The sequence below is a fragment of the Protopterus annectens genome, chromosome 2.part0 (assembly GCF_019279795.1).
Source record: "Protopterus annectens isolate FY-2018-M chromosome 2.part0, PAN1.0, whole genome shotgun sequence".
NCBI lineage: Eukaryota > Metazoa > Chordata > Ceratodontiformes > Protopteridae > Protopterus > Protopterus annectens.
Window position 1 is genome coordinate 1,978,228,485 of NC_056728.1, and position 18,709 is coordinate 1,978,247,193.

Sequence of the window (18,709 nt, forward strand, 5' to 3'; positions counted from 1 at the left end):
ATCTTGTTGTTTATTAATAATACTTGTTTCTTCTTACTGCTTTTAAAAAAAGAAAAAAAGGAGCATTAGCCCATTTAAGTTAGAGAGCTACCTAACTTCTTCTCTTCCTTGTCGAATTTTCTATAAAAAAAAAAAATTGTTTCATATATATACTTATGCCATAGTTATTTAATGTGTTATAATAGTTGTTGTGATTTAAACATATCCAAGGAGTTTAAAGAAACCAAGCCTTCAGGCTTTAAAAAGTGTACTAGATGCAGCCAGATGTCTATCACTGACTTCCATACTTATGTATTTATTTTATTTATTTTACATTTGTTAACCAGGATGGTCCAACTGGACAAGGTCCATTTATAGCAGAGGCCCAGGGAGAAAAGCTCCACTTAATTAAGACAACAAATAATGACATTATACATAATGTAAAAACATTGTATGTGAAGTTGTTAAATCTCGCTGTTTATTCTCACTGATGGGTTCGGAGCCGGTCTTTGGCTCCAGCATGGCCGAAAGCAAAGCTCAAGGTTCGCCAGTAGCTCTAGACCAAGCCCCTTATCCCACAATGCACTGCTGGAATTACCTCAGATCTAGTTTGCCGCAAAAGAGATCTCGGTGATCCAGCTAACTCGGACCATTTGTGGGAAAAATAACAGCAAGTTTATAAAACAAACTTTAATTTTTGTTACTAAAATAGTTGTGTGTTAATATCAGGTTGTTTATTAATATAATCTATAGTTTATGTAGTTTTAAACAGTTTAAATAGTGAGTGCCCAGTTGGCTTCTTGGTTTGTGTGGGCCTTTAGCCCTATTTATTCTTATTAGTCTTTGTAATAGTCAAGGTTCTTCTCCGTGGGCCTCTCAGCCCTATATTTGTAATCTGTAATTATATTGTTATAGTTAGTGCCCGGTTTGGGCTTAGTAGTTTGTGGATCTTTATAAGTGAGTAAGAACTTTTCTATCTTACTCTTTTCAGTTTACTGTTTGTTACTAACTATGTCGGATGAAAAGGAGAAATCCCATTCAAAATCGTGATTCAAAAAATGCCAAGATTGTGGGCAGAAAATGTCCGTCACTGACGGACACATTCAATGTGTCTACTGTCTGGGAGCTAAACACCTCCAAGACACTTGCAGAGTTTGTCATTCCTTTTCTTCAAGAGTCCTCTTGGAGAGAAGGAGGAAGCTAATAGACAGGGGATTGCTACAGCAATCCTTTTCTGAGGTTTTGAGTAGCCATGAGGGTACTAGCTCATCCTCCAAATCCTCAAAATCAAGATCTTCAGACAAAGTGACAAAAAAGGCAAAAATTTCAGAAGGAGGGTCATCAGTTCCACAGACCTCGGAACCGAGTGCACCTTTGATTCAGAGTCAGCTCTCGGTTTTGGAGCCGGTCTCTGAAGTTCCTTCTTCCCCGTCAGCACCTTCGGTGCATTTAGCTAAGTCATCAGTCAGCCTTTCAAATTTGGACATGGATCAACTAGTGCAGAAGCTTTTACAGGCACCAGGACTTGCCAAATTGTTGTCGGCCCCAACCAGCTTGTCAGTGCCGAAGACCATGGAACCGAAGTTGTCTACTCCTCCTCTGAGCCGTACTGGACTCTCGGAGTTGAACGAAACTGAAATGATGGTTATCGAACCCTTGGAGCTGATACCTGCACCGGTGTTATTGGCTCCATGTACTTAGATGTCCTCTGCACCGACTGAAGACTCTAGGAGCCAGTGCTCTCCCGTCGGGTCCGGGAAGGATAGTTGAACCGATTTGTCGGTGCTGACTCTTCCTCTCGGGGCTTTGGCTCAGATGAGCTCAGCTCCTACATCAGGCTCGGAGCCCAGAGTTTTGGTATGGGAGAATCGGACGGCACTCTCGGGTCCGTCCATTCCTTCTCGGTGGAGCCATGGTGCCTTCGATGCTATGAGGAGAGTCTTGTCTCCAAAGGCAACATCAGCTTCATTTCAGCCTTTCCTCTCCCCTTAAGCTCCTGTGTCTGCTTCTTCATCTACCGGTCCCTCTAAGCGTAGAGACCCCGAGCCTCAAGTACCCCCACAGGGCATCCCCTACTCTTCTGAGACCTCCCCAGATCCCTCCACTGAGGAGGTGCCCAGGAAGAGACTGTTCAAGAGGAGGCACCTAGACTCCCCACAGGAGTCTTTGACATCTGACACGGACTTAGTTGAGTCAGAAGGGTCCCCTCGATCCCCCTCTGAGGATATTTCCTTTACAGAAATACTAGAGATCCTTAGTCAGAGGGGTGATTGGCAGTACAAGACCCTTACTGCGGATGAGTCCATGCTCTTGAAGGCTTTTGGGTCTCAACCTTCCACTTCTTGGGTGTCTCAGCCTTATGACGAGCTCATGGAACTGATTTCTCGTAAGACGTGGGAGTCACCGGAGGCCATGGAACCTGTTCCTCATAAGCCCAATAAATTCATGTCTGCCCCAGTGGACAAGCCATTTTTGACAAAGGGAATGCCTGTTGATGCCATGGTGGTGGCTGCAGCCACCAAAAAGGAAGTATTTGAGACATCCACATCTATCCATCCCCCTAACAGAGATTCTTGGATCATGGATAGATATGGGAAGTTCATGTTTAATTCAGCGACTTTTTCTCTGTGATCACTGAACTACTTGACCCACTTTACAAGACTACAAAGAGATCTCCTGAAAGAGCTAGGAGATACTCTCCAGGGTACGGTAGCTGCAGGGGTGGCTGACAAAGTCAACGCCCAGCTTGCTACCCTAAACTCAGTGGTAAACTCGTCCATGCGTCTCATATCCTATGCAGCTGATGGTTCGAGTAGAGCTGCTAGTTCAGGCATTACTCTCTGAAGACAAGCCTGGATGCATCTCTGTTCCTTTGCAAAACCCTTTAAGTCTTCCTTTATTAATACCCCATTCAATGGCTCACCACTGTTTGGGCCCAAAGTAAAGGAAACTTTAACCAGGTGTGAGCAGGAAGTCAAGACCTTATCTGCCGTTGGAGTCCGTTTTTCCACCCCTACTCGGCCCTACCCCAAAGGCCCTAGGGGAGGGAAACTGTGGATGTTAAGTTGTCAATCTCGCCTTCATTCTTGCTTGATGGGTTCGGAGCCAATCCTCGGCCCCGACTCGGCACTTGCTAAGCTTGAGAGTCACTTTTACCAGCTCGAGGCAGCCCCATATCCCATGATGCAAGGCGGTAAGTACCCAGATCTCGTTTGCCGCTTCGCTGATGAGGTCCTCCTTTTTCCAGCTCCTGGTAAGTGTTTATAATTAAACTTCTAGTCGCCCCAATCAGAGAAAATCTTCTTTTCTATAGAATTCTATCATTTTTAGTTAATTGTAAGACCTTTTCTGACTAACTTTATTTTTCCTTCTTCATCTTTTTAGTCAGGCCTTTCTTTTCCTCCCATCCCCCCCCCTGTCAGGGTGTGTGTGTATGTGAGGTTTTTACTTCTTATTCTTTAATTGTAGTTGTCTGATTCGGGACTGTGTGTGTACTGTTTGTGGATACAATAATGTCCAAAGAACAGAGGGTCTCAGGCTTCAAGAAGTGTGACTCGTGCTGTCAGAAGATGTCTCTGACAGAAGGTCACACTTCTTGTTTATACTGCCTGGGACCTCTCCACCTGCAGGACTCCTGTGCAATTTGTCACTCTTTTAGCCAGAGAGTCCTGCAGGAAAGGAGAAATAAACTTATTTTAAGGGTCTCCTTAAACCGGAGGGCTCCCCGGCAAATTCGGCTCCGGGCAAGCCTTCTAGGACTACCAAGGCCCAGGCTTCAGTTTCTAAGCCTCCAGCCTTGGCTCCGACTCCTTCGGAGTCGAGATCGTCTCCGGCTGGAGCCGATCCTAACTTGGCTAAATCCTCGGCACCGATGGCTATCGGTGCTGATACTGTTACTGTCACTTTGGTGTCGGCTCCGACTGGCTCCGACCACCATGTGGCTCAGACTTTGGTGTCGGTGCCGACCGGCTCCGACACCACTGTTTCCTTGCCTGTATCGGCTCCGGCTGGAGCCAATACTTCTGGACCTACACTCGGAGCCGAAAAGTTATTGGCTCCGTCTGGATCTGTGGGGTCTTCGGCTCCGATGGTTTCTTCGAGGAAGAGGTCCAGGTCTCCCTCTTTGGAACCAATACTGTCGGCTCCGGCCTCACCTCTTTTTTTGGAGCGGAACCATCGGAGCCGATCATCGAGGTCTTCCAGGTTGCCAGACCATGATTTAGAGAGGGTGGTAAGCAGATTGTTAAAATCACAGGCACTAGCCCAAATGCTTCATAGTCCGTCTCAACAAACAACTATTAGTCCACGCCCTCTTCAAATTCCTCCTTCGACTCTACCCCAGAGTTTGGAGCTGGAGTCTACTGGAATAGTTACTGCTATGGCTGAAGGCCAGATACCCCCCCCCCCTTCTGTGCCTTCAGCATCTACTCTTATCTCCTCCTCGAGACCTTCCTTGGAGGGATTCGGTGGCCGGGCTTCCCCTGGTCTGCTCCGAGGGGGGTGAGTGGCATTGGACCCTTGTCCGACCCCGCTCTTCCCCTTGGAGCTTCGGCCTTGGTGAGCTCGGCTCCAACATCTTCCTCAGAGCCTTCCCTTTCGGTGGGCCCGGGAGTCCCAGTTTCTTCGGAATGGGTTCTCTCGGATCTCCCTGGGAGGGGAGCCTTCGAGGTGATGAGGAGTGTGCTGGCCCCTGGGCTCAGTCAGCAGTCTATTCCTTTAGCTCCTCCCTCTACGGTGCCTGTTGATATCTCTTCCCACTCTCTTGCGCCCGGACCGAGAGATCCACCACCTCAGGTTTCCCCACTGGGAGGAACCCCCTCTTCCGAGGATTCTCCTGATCCGTCAGCAGATCCTCCGCGCAAGAGGACTTGTAAGAGGAAGCACCTAGACTCCCCTGAGTCTATTACTTCGGATACCGACTTAGATGAGTCGGAGGGGTCCCCAAGATCCCCCTCTGAGGATGTCTCCTTTTCAGACATCCTAGAACTCCTGAAACAGAGGGGAAACTGGCCCACCATAAATCCCTCTGATGATGAGACGGTATACCTAGAGGCGTTTGGTTCTCGACCCTCCACCTCCTGGGTGTCTCCGCCTTTTGACCCCCTCATGCAGGTAATCGCTCGAAAGGCTTGGGCTTCTGCTGACTCCGTAGAGCCAGTTCCCAGGAGGCCTTCTAAATTTATTACAGCCCCTTCCGAACAACAATTCCTTACAAAAGGTGTCCCGGTTGATGCCATGGTGGTGGCGGCCGCCACTAAAAAGGAACTTGCAGATCCTTCCGTACCAGTCCATCCTCCTAACAAGGATTCCAGGACCATGGACAGGTATGGTAAGCGGATGTTTTCCTCAGCGACCTTTGCCATGCGTTCGCTGAACTATTTGTGTCACTTCACCAGACTCCAAAGGGACATCCTTAAGGAACTAGGTGAAGTAGTACAGGATCCTACAGCTCAGGGGGCACAAGACAAGATTGCTTCTCAGCTAGGAATCCTTAACTCCATAACCAACTCCTCCATGCGGCTGATCTCACATGCAGCAGATGGAGCGAGTAGAGCCGCAGGCACAGGAGTGGCTCTGAGACGTCAATCCTGGATGCGGCTCTGTAATTTTGCTGATCCCTTCAAGGCGTCCTTCACAAACTCTCCCTTTGATGGGTCAACTTTGTTTGGTCCTCAAGTGAAGGATACATTGACCAGGTGTGAGCAGGACGGCAAGACTCTTTCTGCCGTAGGTCCGTTTTTCCACCCCTTCTAGACCTTACCCCAAAGGACAGAAGGGTGGAAAGATGTGGTTCCACAAATCCCAAGGAGTCACGCTGGATACACGTGGTCAGTTTACCCCTAGAGGCAGAGGGGGTAATAATAACAGACGCCCTAGAGGCAGAGGGGGGTCCACAAAACCAGGGAAGCAGACAGTCTCTCTCTGACAAGCCCTTCCAGCATCCCTGAGGTGTTGCCCGACTGTCCATCCTTGGAGGCAGTCGGGAAGATTATCGCTGTACCCACAAGCCTGGCTTTCCCTCTCACAAGACAGATGGGTACAGTCGATCATATCCAAGGGTTACAAAATTCCTTTCGAGGAAAGTCCTTCAATCACAAAAATTCCCTTCCAGATGTGCCACCCGGTCTAAGGGAAATCGCAAAGTTAGAAGTATCAAAACTTCTACACAAAAGGGCCATTCAGCCAGTTACAACAGACCATTCAGAGCCCGGAATCTACTCAAGGTTCTTTTTGGTCCCCAAAAAGACGGGAGATTGGAGACCAATATTGGATCTCAGCAGACTCAACAAGTCTGTGAAAAAGACGAGATTTCGAATGGTCACACTTCAATCAATTTTGCCCTTCCTGGGCAAAGACAACTGGATGTGCTCAATAGACCTTCAGGATGCGTACTATCACATAAAAATTCACAGACGCTCCAGAAGGTTTCTCCGCTTTTGGCTGTGGTCCAGTCATTTTCAATTCAGAGCCCTGGCCTTTGGTCTCACTACAGCCCCCAGAGTGTTCACCAAATGTATGGCAGTGGTCACGGCTCACCTGAGACGTCAAGGATTCCAGGTGTTTCCGTATCTCGACGACTGGCTCCTTTCAGCCACCACCAGGCATCAACTTCTCCAAGCCAGGGATTACACCCTAAATCTTTGCACTCAGTTAGGAATTTCGATCAACTATGAAAAATCCTCCTTGTTGCCCTGCCAGTCTATTACTTTTATAGGCGCAAATTTAGACACTGTTCGGATGTCAGCAACCCTCACAGACCAAAGGATTTCAGATATCCAAAGTCACGTGCGGATCATCCTTGCCAGCAAAAAGATACAAGCCAGACTGGTCCTGAAAGTGCTGGGCCTAATGGCAGCGGCCATTACCCTTCTTCCCTTGGCCCGCTTCTACATGCGTCTTCTTCAATGGATGTTGTTCACCCAGTGGTCTTACCAACAACTTCCCATGCGTCACCAAATCCTGGTGACACAAGCTTGCAAAAACCACCTATCCTGGTGGATTTCTTCTCCCCAGATTCATCAGGGCAGACCCTTTGTATCCCCAGCCCGGTAGCCACAGTCATTACGGACGCCTCCCTGATCGGGTGGGGGGGGGTCATTATCAGGGCAGGATGGTTCATGGGACATGGCAACCATTCGAATACCACCTGCACATAAATGTCCTAGAGATGAGAGCAGTGCTTTTAACGTTGCAAGCCCTCAACGACTTTCTTCCCTTAGGAACAATTGCAGTTCACACGGACAACATGTCTGTAGTATGGTATATCAACAAACAGGGTGGAACCAAGTCCTACCCCTTGTGTCGAGAAGCTCTCAGACTCTGGCAATGGGCGATCTCCTCTCATCGGTTTCTGGTAGCAATGCATACCCCTGGGAAAACCAACTTTTTAGTGGACAGATTGAGCAGAGCTATTCTCATGCCTCACGAGTGGTCTCGTGGAGGAGATTTTTCTAGAATGGGGCCGCCCATGTTGCAATCTTTTTGCTACTCCCCAAAACAGCAAATGCCCAGACTTCTTCTCTCTCTTCCCACTGCCAGGCCATCCCCCCAGAGACGCTCTTACCCAGGATTGGCCCCAGGGACTTCTTTATGCCTTTCCTCCTTTTCCATTGATTCCACAAGTACTCCAGAAAGCCACCGTTTTGAGAGCCAAAATGATTCTCATTGCCCCCTATTGGCCTCGACAAATTTGGTTTCCATTCCTCCATCGTCACCTATTGGTGCAGCCGTGGCATCTGGACCCAGTGCCAGACCTTCTGATCCACCAATCGGGTCACCTGCATCGGTCTATTCCTTCTCTCAACCTCACAGCTTGGTTGCTCCACTTCCTTCCTTAGCCAGGCTTCCTATGATCTCTAACCCGGTTACGGATATTATAGTGGCTTCTCTTAAGTCCTCTACTAGAAGGATTTATACCAGCAAGTGGAAACGCTTCTCTTGTTGGGCAAAATCTAAGAATATAGATCCCTTTACTGCCCCTGTTCATGCAGTTTTGGATTTTTTAGCGGAAATCTTTCACTCGGGCTCTTCATCTTCCACGGTTAAAGTTCAGTTGGCTGCTATCTCGAACTTTCATGTCGGTTTTGCAGATCATAACATTATGTCCCACAGGCTTTGTAGAGCCTTTCTAAAAGGGATTTTTCTCCTTAAACCTCCTGTCAGGAGTCCTCCTCCTCAATGGGACCTAAATCTAGTGCTGACATCCTTAATTCTTCCTCCCTTTGAGCCAGCTGTTTCATGTTCTCTGAAGTTTCTTTCATGGAAAACACTCTTCCTTGTCGCTATTACCTCGGCCAGGAGAGTGTCAGAAATTCATGCCCTTTCTGTTCGTCCCCCTTATTTGGTCTTCCACAAGGACAGGGTATCCTTGAGAACTAATCCATCCTTTTTGCCTAAGGTGGCTTCGAAAACTAATTTGAACCAATCTATTGATCTCCCTGTATTTTTCCCTAATTACTCCAACAGATCGGAACAAAATTACATTATCTTGATGTTCACCGCCAACTCAGATATTATTTGGACAGAACAAAACAATTCAGGAAATCCGATCAGCTCTTCCTTTCTTATGCTGAAAATAAGAAAGGCCTTCCTGTTTCCAAAGTGACCTTATCTAGATGGCTTTCTTCCACCATCTCCGAAATCTATCAGCTCAGGGGCAAACAGCTGTGCTCAAAACCAAAAGTGCATTCCACCAGAAGTTTAGCCACTTCCACAGCCTTTCAGGCTAGACTCCCTGTAGACACTATTTGTGCAGCAGCCACTTGGGCCACTCCTCATACCTTTGTTTCTCATTACAAATTGGATTTGGCCTCCAGGGATAGAGCCAGTTTTGGTTCTATGGTTCTCAAGAGTCTGTTCCATTGAGCCACCCAGGATAGAGGTGCTAGGGACGCGGTCCCATCAAGCAAGAATGAAGGCGAGATTGACAACTTAACATTGAGAAGTTATGTACCTACCATAACGTTCCATGTTAGTTGTCTTCTCTCGCCTTCTTTCTTCGACCTCCCTCCTACCCCTTGCCTGGACAGACCTTGTTCTCCTTTGTCTGGAAGATTGCTTCTTTAGGCACCAGTTAGTTACCTGGTTCCCATTTCAGCCCTTCCTTAGGGTAATTGCTTCTTTCCTCAGTGGAAAGTTTTTTCTGTGCTAGGTGTGTCTCTCTATAGGTACAAACGAGATCTGGGTACTTACCGCCTTGCATCATGGGATATGGGGCTGCCTCGAGCTGGTAAAAGTGACTCTCGAGCTTAGCAAGTGCCGAGTCAGAGCCGAGGATCGGCTCCGAACCCATCAAGCAAGAAAGAAGGCAAGAGAAGACAACTAACATGGAATGTTATGGTAGGTACATAACTTCTCATTCTGAAAAGCACAGGGAGCCTTTCAGGACACACATGGAGAAACCCCCTCTAGAGGCAGAGGAGGGGGTTATAACGAAAGATGTCACCCCCGCAGCAGAGGGGGTCCGCAGCAGCAGGGTGACAGGGGTCAATTGTGACAGGGGTCAGTTCTCCGGTCAACCCTACCAGCGCCCCTGAAAGGGGGCCCGACTGTTCAGCTCTAGAGGCAGTCAGGGTCACTTGTCTTTGTACCCAGAAGCCTGGCTAAACATAACATCAGATACTTTGGTACAAAGCATCATTTCCAGAGGATATTTCATACCGTTCTCTTCCCCTCCCATTCCTGTAAAGAGAATCCCAGATGTTCCACCCAATCTCAGGGAACAAGCAATCATAGAGGCCCACAGATTGCTAGAAAAAAGAGTCATCCAACCAGTCCCAGCAGGCCAAGTTGGATTCGGAACTTACGCAAGATTCTTTTTGGTACCAAAGAAAACAGGGAACTGGAGACCTATCTTGGACCTCAGCAGACTCAACCAGTTTGTAAAGAAAGAGAAGTTCTGAATGGTCACGCTTCAGGCCATTCTTCCCTTCCTAGGGAAAGGTGATTGGATGTGCTCCATAGATCTTAAGGACGCATACTATCACATAAAGATGAACAGACACTCCAGAGATCATCTGCACTTCTGTCTGGGAGCCAATCATTACCAGTTTTGAGCCCTGCCCTTTGGTCTCACTACAGCCCCCAGAGTGTTCACCAAATGCATGGCAGTGGTAACGGCTCACCTGAGACGTCTAGGATTCCAGCTGTTTCCATACCTAGACGATTGGCTCCTCACCGCTGCCACCAGGCATCAATTGACTCAGGCAGCACAATACACTCTGACACTCTGCCATCAATTAGGCATTACAATCAACTTTGAAAAGTCTACCTTATCGCCATCGCAGCATACCGCTTTTATAGGAGCAGAGTTAGATACCTCACCTACCACTCTACATCTCCCCGTCAAAAGAGTCTCTCTTCTCCGCCAAAACATCAGCTCACTGGTGTCGAAGAACAAAGCTACAGCAGCAGAGGTAATGAAGGTGCTAGGTTTGATGGCGGCAGCAATCCTGGCTATATCACTTGCAAGGATGCATATGCAAATTATTCAATGGCTCCTCTTCGCTCAGTTGTCTTACAAACTACTGATACACCACATGATTCTCATCACGGATTCTTGCAGGAGAGACCTTCGGTGGTGGCTGACGTCTCTTCATGTCACAATCGGAAGACCCTTTGCCCCCCCCCCAAGTAGCCACTGTGACCACGGACGCTTCCCTTATAGGGTGGGGGGCATTTTCAGGGAAAGACTGCCCAAGGCACATGGACAGATCAAGAATCATATCTGCACATCAATGTTCTAGAGTTGAGAGTGATGCTTCTGGCGTTGCAGTACTTTCAGGACTCTCTCCCTCTAGGAACTATTGCAATTCAGACGGACAACATGTCAGTAGTCTGGTACTTGAACAAGCAAGGCGGAACCAAGTCTTACCCCCTTTGTCGAGAAGACCTCAGGGTCTGGCAATGGGCTGTGTCATCCCAGCATTTTCTGTTAGCAACGCACATCCTGGGGAAATCCAACGTGATAGCGGACAAGCTAAGCAGGGCAATATTGCTCCCTCACGAGTGGTCTCTCAAACAACAAGTTGCGGAGTTGATTTTTCGCAAATGGGGCCAGCCTTGCTGCAACCTTTTTGTCAGCCTCATCAATTCAAAATGCAGAAGCTACTTTGCCCTAATACCAGCTCCCAGTCATCCCCAGAGAGATGCACTTTTACACGATTGGCCCCCGGGTCTCCTTTATGTATTTCCACCCTTCCCCTTAATACCCAGATTTTTACAGAAAGCACAATTGCTGGGAAGGACTGTTATACTCATAGCCCCCTACTGGCCTCGACAGATTTGGTTTCTATTTCTCCACCATCATCTGTTGGAAGATCCATGGATCCTGGACCCAGTTCTGGACCTTCTGATGCACCCGTCAGGGGACCTTCATCCTTCACTGCAGTCCCTGAAACTGACTGCTTGGCTAATCCACTTCCCCTAATTGCCAGGCTTCATTCAATTTCAGAAGATACAAGACAAATTCTCTTGTCTTCTCACAAGCCATCTACCAGGAAATTATATGGCAGTAAATGGAAAAGGTTCTCAATTTGGGCCAACACGCAGAACATTGACCCTTTCCAAGCTCCTCTATCTTCTATTTTAGAATTTTTGACAAAAATTTTTAAGGAAGGGGCAGCAGCTGCTACAGTTCGAGTTCAGTTAGCTGCCATCTCAAATTTTCACCTTGGCTTTGGTGGCTCAAATGTTATAGACCATAAATTATCTAATACTTTTCTTAAAGGTGTTCTTCATATGAGACCTCCGATCAAGATTCCCTATTCTCCCTAGAATTTAAACCTTATGCTGTCTCAAATTATTCTTCCTCCTTTTGAACCAGCATCCTCTTGTGATCTCAAATTTTTATCCTGGAAAACAATATTTCTTGTGGCTATTACTTCTACCCGCAGAGTGTCAGAACTTCAAGCATTATCTATCAAACCACCCTACATGATTTTCCATGCTGATAGAGTATCTCTCAGAACAACCCCCTCATTTTTACCTAAAGTCTGTTGAGTCAAATATCAATCAGGTCATTGAGCTGCCAGTCTTTTTTCCCAATCACTCTAGCAAATTGGAATACATGCTGTACAAACTTGATGTACACAGACAGCTCAGATTTTATCTTGACAGAACTAAGGATATTAGAAAATCAGACCAACTTTTTATATCCTTCTCAGAAGCAAGAAAAGGCAATCCAGTGGCTAAAACCACCTTATCTAAATGGTTATCTGGTTGTATATCTTTTGTTTATGAAAATGCGAACATGCCATTTATACACAAACCTAAGGCTCATTCTACCAGAGCCGTCTCTACATCTTCTGCTTTTCAAGCTAAATTGCCTCTTGACAATATTTGCGCTGCAGCCACTTGGTCTAAGCTTCATACCTTTATCACGCATTACAAAGTAGATAAGGCTTCAAGGAACAGGTCTTCCTTTGGTTCTACGCTACTGAAGAACATACTCCCATGAGCCACCCAGGTTTGAGGGTGCTAGGGACACTACCCATCAGCGAGAATAAACGGCGAGATTTAACAACTTCACATAAAGAAGTTATGTACTTACCATAACGTTCCATGTGAGTTGTTTATCTCGCCTTTATTCTCAGGTCCCTCCCTCCTTCCCCCTCCTGGCTGACTGTTGACTTAGAGGCTAGTACCATCCTGGTTATTCAACATTTTTTCTTCCCCTTTTGGAAGTGTTCTTGGTAGAAATACATAAAAGGGTATGTATATGTTTGTATATATTTATATATGTATATACTGTTACTCACAGCAAACAAAATCTGAAGTAATTCCAGCAGTGCATTGTGGGATAAGGGGCTTGGTCTCGAGATACTAGCGAACCTTGAGCTTTGCTATCAGCCATGTTGAAGCCGAGGATCAGCTCTGAACCCATCAGTGAGAATAAAGGCAAAATAAACAACTCACATGGAACGTTATGGTAAGTGCATAACTTCTTTTTTACTAGTAGTATTTTGTGAAAAAAAGAAACAGTAAAAAACTTTTTAGCAGCAGTAATTACGTATGTACATTCTGTTTGTTGTGAAAAATACGGACAGAGATCACAACAAAGTTATTGTTTGTCAAGGGATACCATTTGTAATAGCCATGCTTGCTGAGGGCCTGAAATAGGAGAGAAAAGAGAAAGGATGGAGGTAACAGGTTTTAGGATTATGTAACACATGGACAGAGCTAAGACCTTATAAGATGAGACCTTAGGGGAGTTTTTGAATTGTGTGGTATTTGATGCAGAAGTCAGAGAGGGAGGGAGATTATTCCAACTTTTTACTATACTGTGTGAAAATAGAGCTTTACCTGCTGTGTTGTTGGCTGAGACGCTAGAGAGGAGTGATTTGTTGGCAGAGCGGAGTAAACAATTTGGTGTATAGTTAGTCAGTAATTTCCTTAGAGCTGGAGTTTTGCTAGGATGTTTTAGGTTGTTATATGCTATGACAAGTTGGTGATAGGTTGGCCTGAACAGATTAGGGTGGAATCATCTGCACACTGTATGAGTGAGGCCTGCAGGGTAGAGGTATGCATATAATTGGTGATGATAGAAAAGAGAAGTGGACACAATATGGAACCTTGAGGTACACCAATGGTGGTTGGGAATTGTTGTTTGTCTTTCAGCTTTTCCCAGTTAGGGGTCGCCACAGTGGAACTCCAGTCCGCTAATGATTGACAGTAGAGTTTTATAGTGCCGAGGTGCCAGCTCGACGCCCAACCTTCAACGAAGGCATGCCCTTTCATGCATGTCTTTCGAATGCCACTCGACCACAGGGAGGACATGCAGACGCCACATAGAAGGCAATCCAGCCGAGAATCGAATGGGAGAACCTCTTGCTGTGAGGCAACAACACTACCGCTACACCATGGTGGTTGGGAATAAAGGTGATAAAACTCATTGCCAATGGACAGCTTGTTGTCGGTCTGATAGATAGTTTTTAAACTAAGCAATAGTGTCAGGGGCAAAGGCTAAAGAGGTCAGAGTATCTATTAGTATGGAGTCAGAAACCATGTCAAATACTTTAGAGAGGTCCAGGAATATAGCAGATACAAATCTGTTGTTATTTCTATGTTAGTTAACCAGGTTTGCAAAAGAGAGAAGGGCGGTGGTTGTGCTGTGGTGTTGGCAGAAGCCATGTTGTGTAGAGGAGATTGTTTGAATTTAGGAAATACATGACCTGAGAGTGTTTCTCAAGTATCTTTGATAAAGGAGACAAAATGGCAATGGGGTGGCAATTTGAGAAATCATAGGAATTTCCACCCTTATGAAGGGGAATAATGTAGGAGATTTTACACAGTTGAGGGATATAGCATTCCTGTATGGAGCGGTTGATAAGGATTGAGACTGGGTAGGATATGGAGTTGGTAGCCATGAGACTGGGTAGGATATGGAGTCGGTAGCCATTTTTAGGAAATTTTCTGGTATACCTTCTGCTGCAAGAGTAGTGGGTTTAAGTTTTAAGAGATTTTTTTTTATTGCAGAGGTTGGGACAGGTGAGAATGTAAAGGGAGATGTGTTGTTAGGAGCTGCTGGCATGGATGAGAAGCTATTTTTGGATAGTTGACTAGCTAGTGATGTAATGGATTCAGTAAAGTGATGATTGAACTGAGAGGCTATATCGCTATCTGTTTTTGTGGAGTTTGAGGTGGGAGCTGGTGTGATGGTTTTACCAGGTTTTAGTAGGAAGTTAATTGCATGCCAGAACTTTTGAGGGTTGTTGGAGTGTTTGTTTTGGATACTTAGATAGTAGTTCTGTTTATTGAGCCTTGTTTGTTTTTTGACCTGATTCCTAAGGTGTTTATAGTTTTATTTGGATAGACTAGTGTTGTCTTTCTTCCAGGTTTTCCATGCCTTATTTCTGCATTTTAATAGGACTCTAGTGAACTTACTAAGCCATGGAGCATAGTGTAGTTTAGCTCTAATTGTTCTTATGGTTGCTACTAAATCAAGGATGTTAGTAAGAGTACTATTAAAATAGTTGACTGATTTGTCTAAGTCAAGAGTGCATAATGGTTCCCAGTTACATTTTTTTAACATAGTGTTGAGATCTAGAGGGTTAACATTGCGATCATTTCTGACTTGTCTATAGACTGTAGGTGTGGGTATGTTAACACATTTTCATAGGAGGAAAGTTGGAAGGTGGTCGCTAAGTCCATCTGGTAGACAACCTATTTGGTAATTATGTTCTGGGTAGTTTACTAATGTCCAGTCTAGTATAGATTCCTTTTGGGTCTTTTTATCTACTCTAGTAGGTTCTTGAATGAGTTGAGAGAATCCATACAGGTTGATGTGGCTAGTGGGGTTTTTAGAATTGCAGGCTAGCCAATCAGTGTTTAGGTCACCTAGTAAAATAGTCGCTTGTGGAAGGTTATCTTTTGACCATTGAAGAATCTTCTCACTTATTGGAGAGTTATTACCTGGAGGGATATACGGACAAAGAATATTGATACTCTTTTTCTTGTTTAGGAGTAGCACAGAGCCTACAATCTCAGCAGTATTAAATTTAGGTAGAGGAGTTTGTACTATATGTACTATATGTGTTTACTGCTTGGGAGCAGTACATCTTCAGGAGTCATGCTCAATCTGCCACTCTTTTAGCTTTAGAGTGATGTTAGAGCTTAAGAATAAACTAATTATGAGAGGTTTGTTGAAGTCCTCCTTCCAAGAAGCTCTAGAATAAGGTCCGGGCACTTCAGGATCAGTAAAATCTCCTTCAACCAAATTGGACAAGTCCACTAAAAGGTCTTCTCCCTCTTCAGGACAATCAGAGCCTGTTAAAAAGTTAAGCAAAATTGCACGTCTGGCTCCTACTACTTCAGAACCGAAAAAATTGGCACCATCTGCACCATCGGCTCCAGCTTTATTGGTGCCAATGGAGTTTGAACTCAGGAGCCAGTCCCTAGAATTGGAGCTGGGTACTCCTGTTCTGAGATCACATATTTTTGTCAGTAAGATCTCCTACCCTCTCCTGTAAGCCCTCCAGGAGCCTTTCAGATGATGATGTGGATGTGGGTGAACTCCTCTCTTCTGAAACCTCTCCAGAATATGCTTATGAAGAGGTCCCTCATAAGAGACTCTGCAAGAGGAAGTATTTGGACTCTCCAGAGGAGTCAGTCACCTCAGACACAGATCTTGATGAGTTGGAAGGGTCCCCACGGTCGCCCTCTGAGGATGTCTCCTTCGCAGACATCCTAGAAATCCTTAAGCAGAGAGGCAGCTGGAAGCCCATCAAACCTTCTGATGAGGAGTCTGTTTACCTGAAGGCCTTTGGGTATCACCCTTCAACCACTTGGGTGTCTCTGCCTTTCGATGAACTTATGGAACTAGTTAGTCAAAAGGCATGGGAGTCTCCAGATGCAGTGGACCCTGTCCCTAGGAGGCCAAATAAATTCATCACAGTCCCTTCAGATAGGTACTTCCTGACCAGGAGTGTCCTTGTAGATGCTATGGTGATGGCAGCAGCCACCAAGAAGGAACAGTCTGAAACATTCTCGTCTGTCCATCCACCAAATAAGGAGTCTCATACAATGGACAGATACAGGAAGTGCATGTTTGCTTCAGCGACTTTTGCACTCAGATTGCTGAACTATCTGATGCACTTTACAAGGCTACAAAGAGATCTCCTAAAGGAGCTAGGAGATACTCTCCAAGGCACAGTAACTGCAGGGATATCAGACAAGGTTTCCTCTCAGCTCTCCACCTTAAATTCTGTGGTCAACTCCTCCATGAAGCTTATTTCTTATGCAGCAAATGGAGCTAGTAGAGCAGTGGGTTCAGGAATTTCCCTAAGGAGACATTCCTGGATGACCTTATGCAACTTTGCAGAACCTTTCAAATCTTCCTTTATTATTGCCCCATTCGATGGCTCATCCTTGTTCAGGACGAAAGTTAAGGAGATGCTAACCAGGTGTGAACAAGAAGGAAAGACTCTCTGCCATAGGAGTTCATTTTTTCGTACTTTCTAGACCTTATCCAAATGTCCATAAGGGGGGAAAGATGCGGTTCCATAAATCCCAGAGTTTTTCAGGACACACGTAGTGACTCTTCTACTAGGGGCAGAGGGGGAAGTACAAATGGAAGATGCCAGCCATGCAGTAGAGGAGGTCCGCAAAACTAGGGTGACAGAGATTCTTTCCGTGGTTGGTCCTTTCAGCGCTCCTGAATGGAGGCCCATCTGTCCCTCTCTGGAGACAGTCAGGGGTCAATTGTCTTTGTAGCTAAAAGCCTGGCTGGAAATAAAAATAGACAAGTGGGTATAAAGTATCATATCCAGAGGATACTCCATACCATTTTCTCTTCACGTCCCAAACATAAAGAAAACCCCAGACGTTCCACCCAGTCAAAGTGATCAACCAATTCTAGAAATTCAAAAATTGCTAGACAAAAGAGTCATCCAAAGAGTCCCTGCAGACCAAATAGGATCTGGAACTTACTCAAGATTCATTTTAGTGCCAAAAAGAACAGGAGACTGGAGACCAGTTTTGGATCATAACAGATTAAACAAATCAGTAAATAAGACCAAGTTCTGGATGGTAACACCGCAGTTGATTCTCCCCTTTTTTGGGCAAGGACAATTGAATGTGGTCTATGAGAGCAGTATGCGTACTACCACATAAAGATGGACAGGTCATCCAGGAGTTATATGCACTTCTGGCTGGGAGGCAGTCATTATCAGTTTTGTGCTCTGATCTTTGGTCTCACTACAGCCCCCAGAGTGTTCACCAAGTGCATGGCAGTAGTCATGGCTCTCCTGAGACCTCTAGGATTCTGAGTGTTTCTGTATCTAGGCGACTGGCTTCTAACTGCCACCATCAAGTATCTACTACTGGAATCAAGAGACACCACTTTTTCTCTCTGTTCTCACCTGGGAATCACAATAAATTACGAAAAGTCTGCCTTGTTGCCATCACAACATATTGTGTTTATAGGAGCAGATACATGAAGGCAAAACTTCCTACAGAAAGAGTCCTAGTTCTGAGACAGCAAGTCTCCAACCTTCTCTCCAAAACAAAAGTACAGGCAAGAATGGGCTTGAAAGTCTTGGGCACCATGGCAGCTGCGATAAGTTTAGATCTGATGTTGTAAATCTTTGTTCATTAATTACTATTAGAACCTCGGTTCCATCCTTGGAACCGATACGGCTTTTTCCAAGCTCACGCCAACCAAAAACTCTCAGCTAAGACCTACCCATAATGCTCCTCTCCTAGTTACTCCAGATCTCATTTGCCACATTCCTAGTCAGACGTGCTAGCCATCTCTCTCAAAGCTAAGTAGAAAATTATTTTTAAAACAGTTTCTCTTCAAAATTGTTTATTTTTTAGTCAATTTAGCCTTTTCTCACTGTTGCCTATAACCTAGTTCTATTCCCTACCCTTTACCTTGGTAATTTAATTTCTACCATTATTGGTACTGTCCCTTTCTCTGCCTTTGACAGGCCCTTCCTTACCACTTGTGATATTTTTTAAATACCATCATTGGTATTCTCTCACTTTTTTCTCTCCCTTATTTTGTTTTTTTTTATAGGATAGCCTTGTTGCCTTACTATGTCAGACAAAGCTAAGTTGGGGTTTAAACAGTGTGACAAGTGTGGGCTTAAGATGCCTAACTCAGATACACATGCTCATTGTGTCTACTGTTTGGGCATGGATCATATTAAAGCTGACTGTGACATTTGTGCTAGTTTTAGTAATTGTACACTAGCAGAACTTAAAAGTAAACTTATTTTAAAAGTTTTAA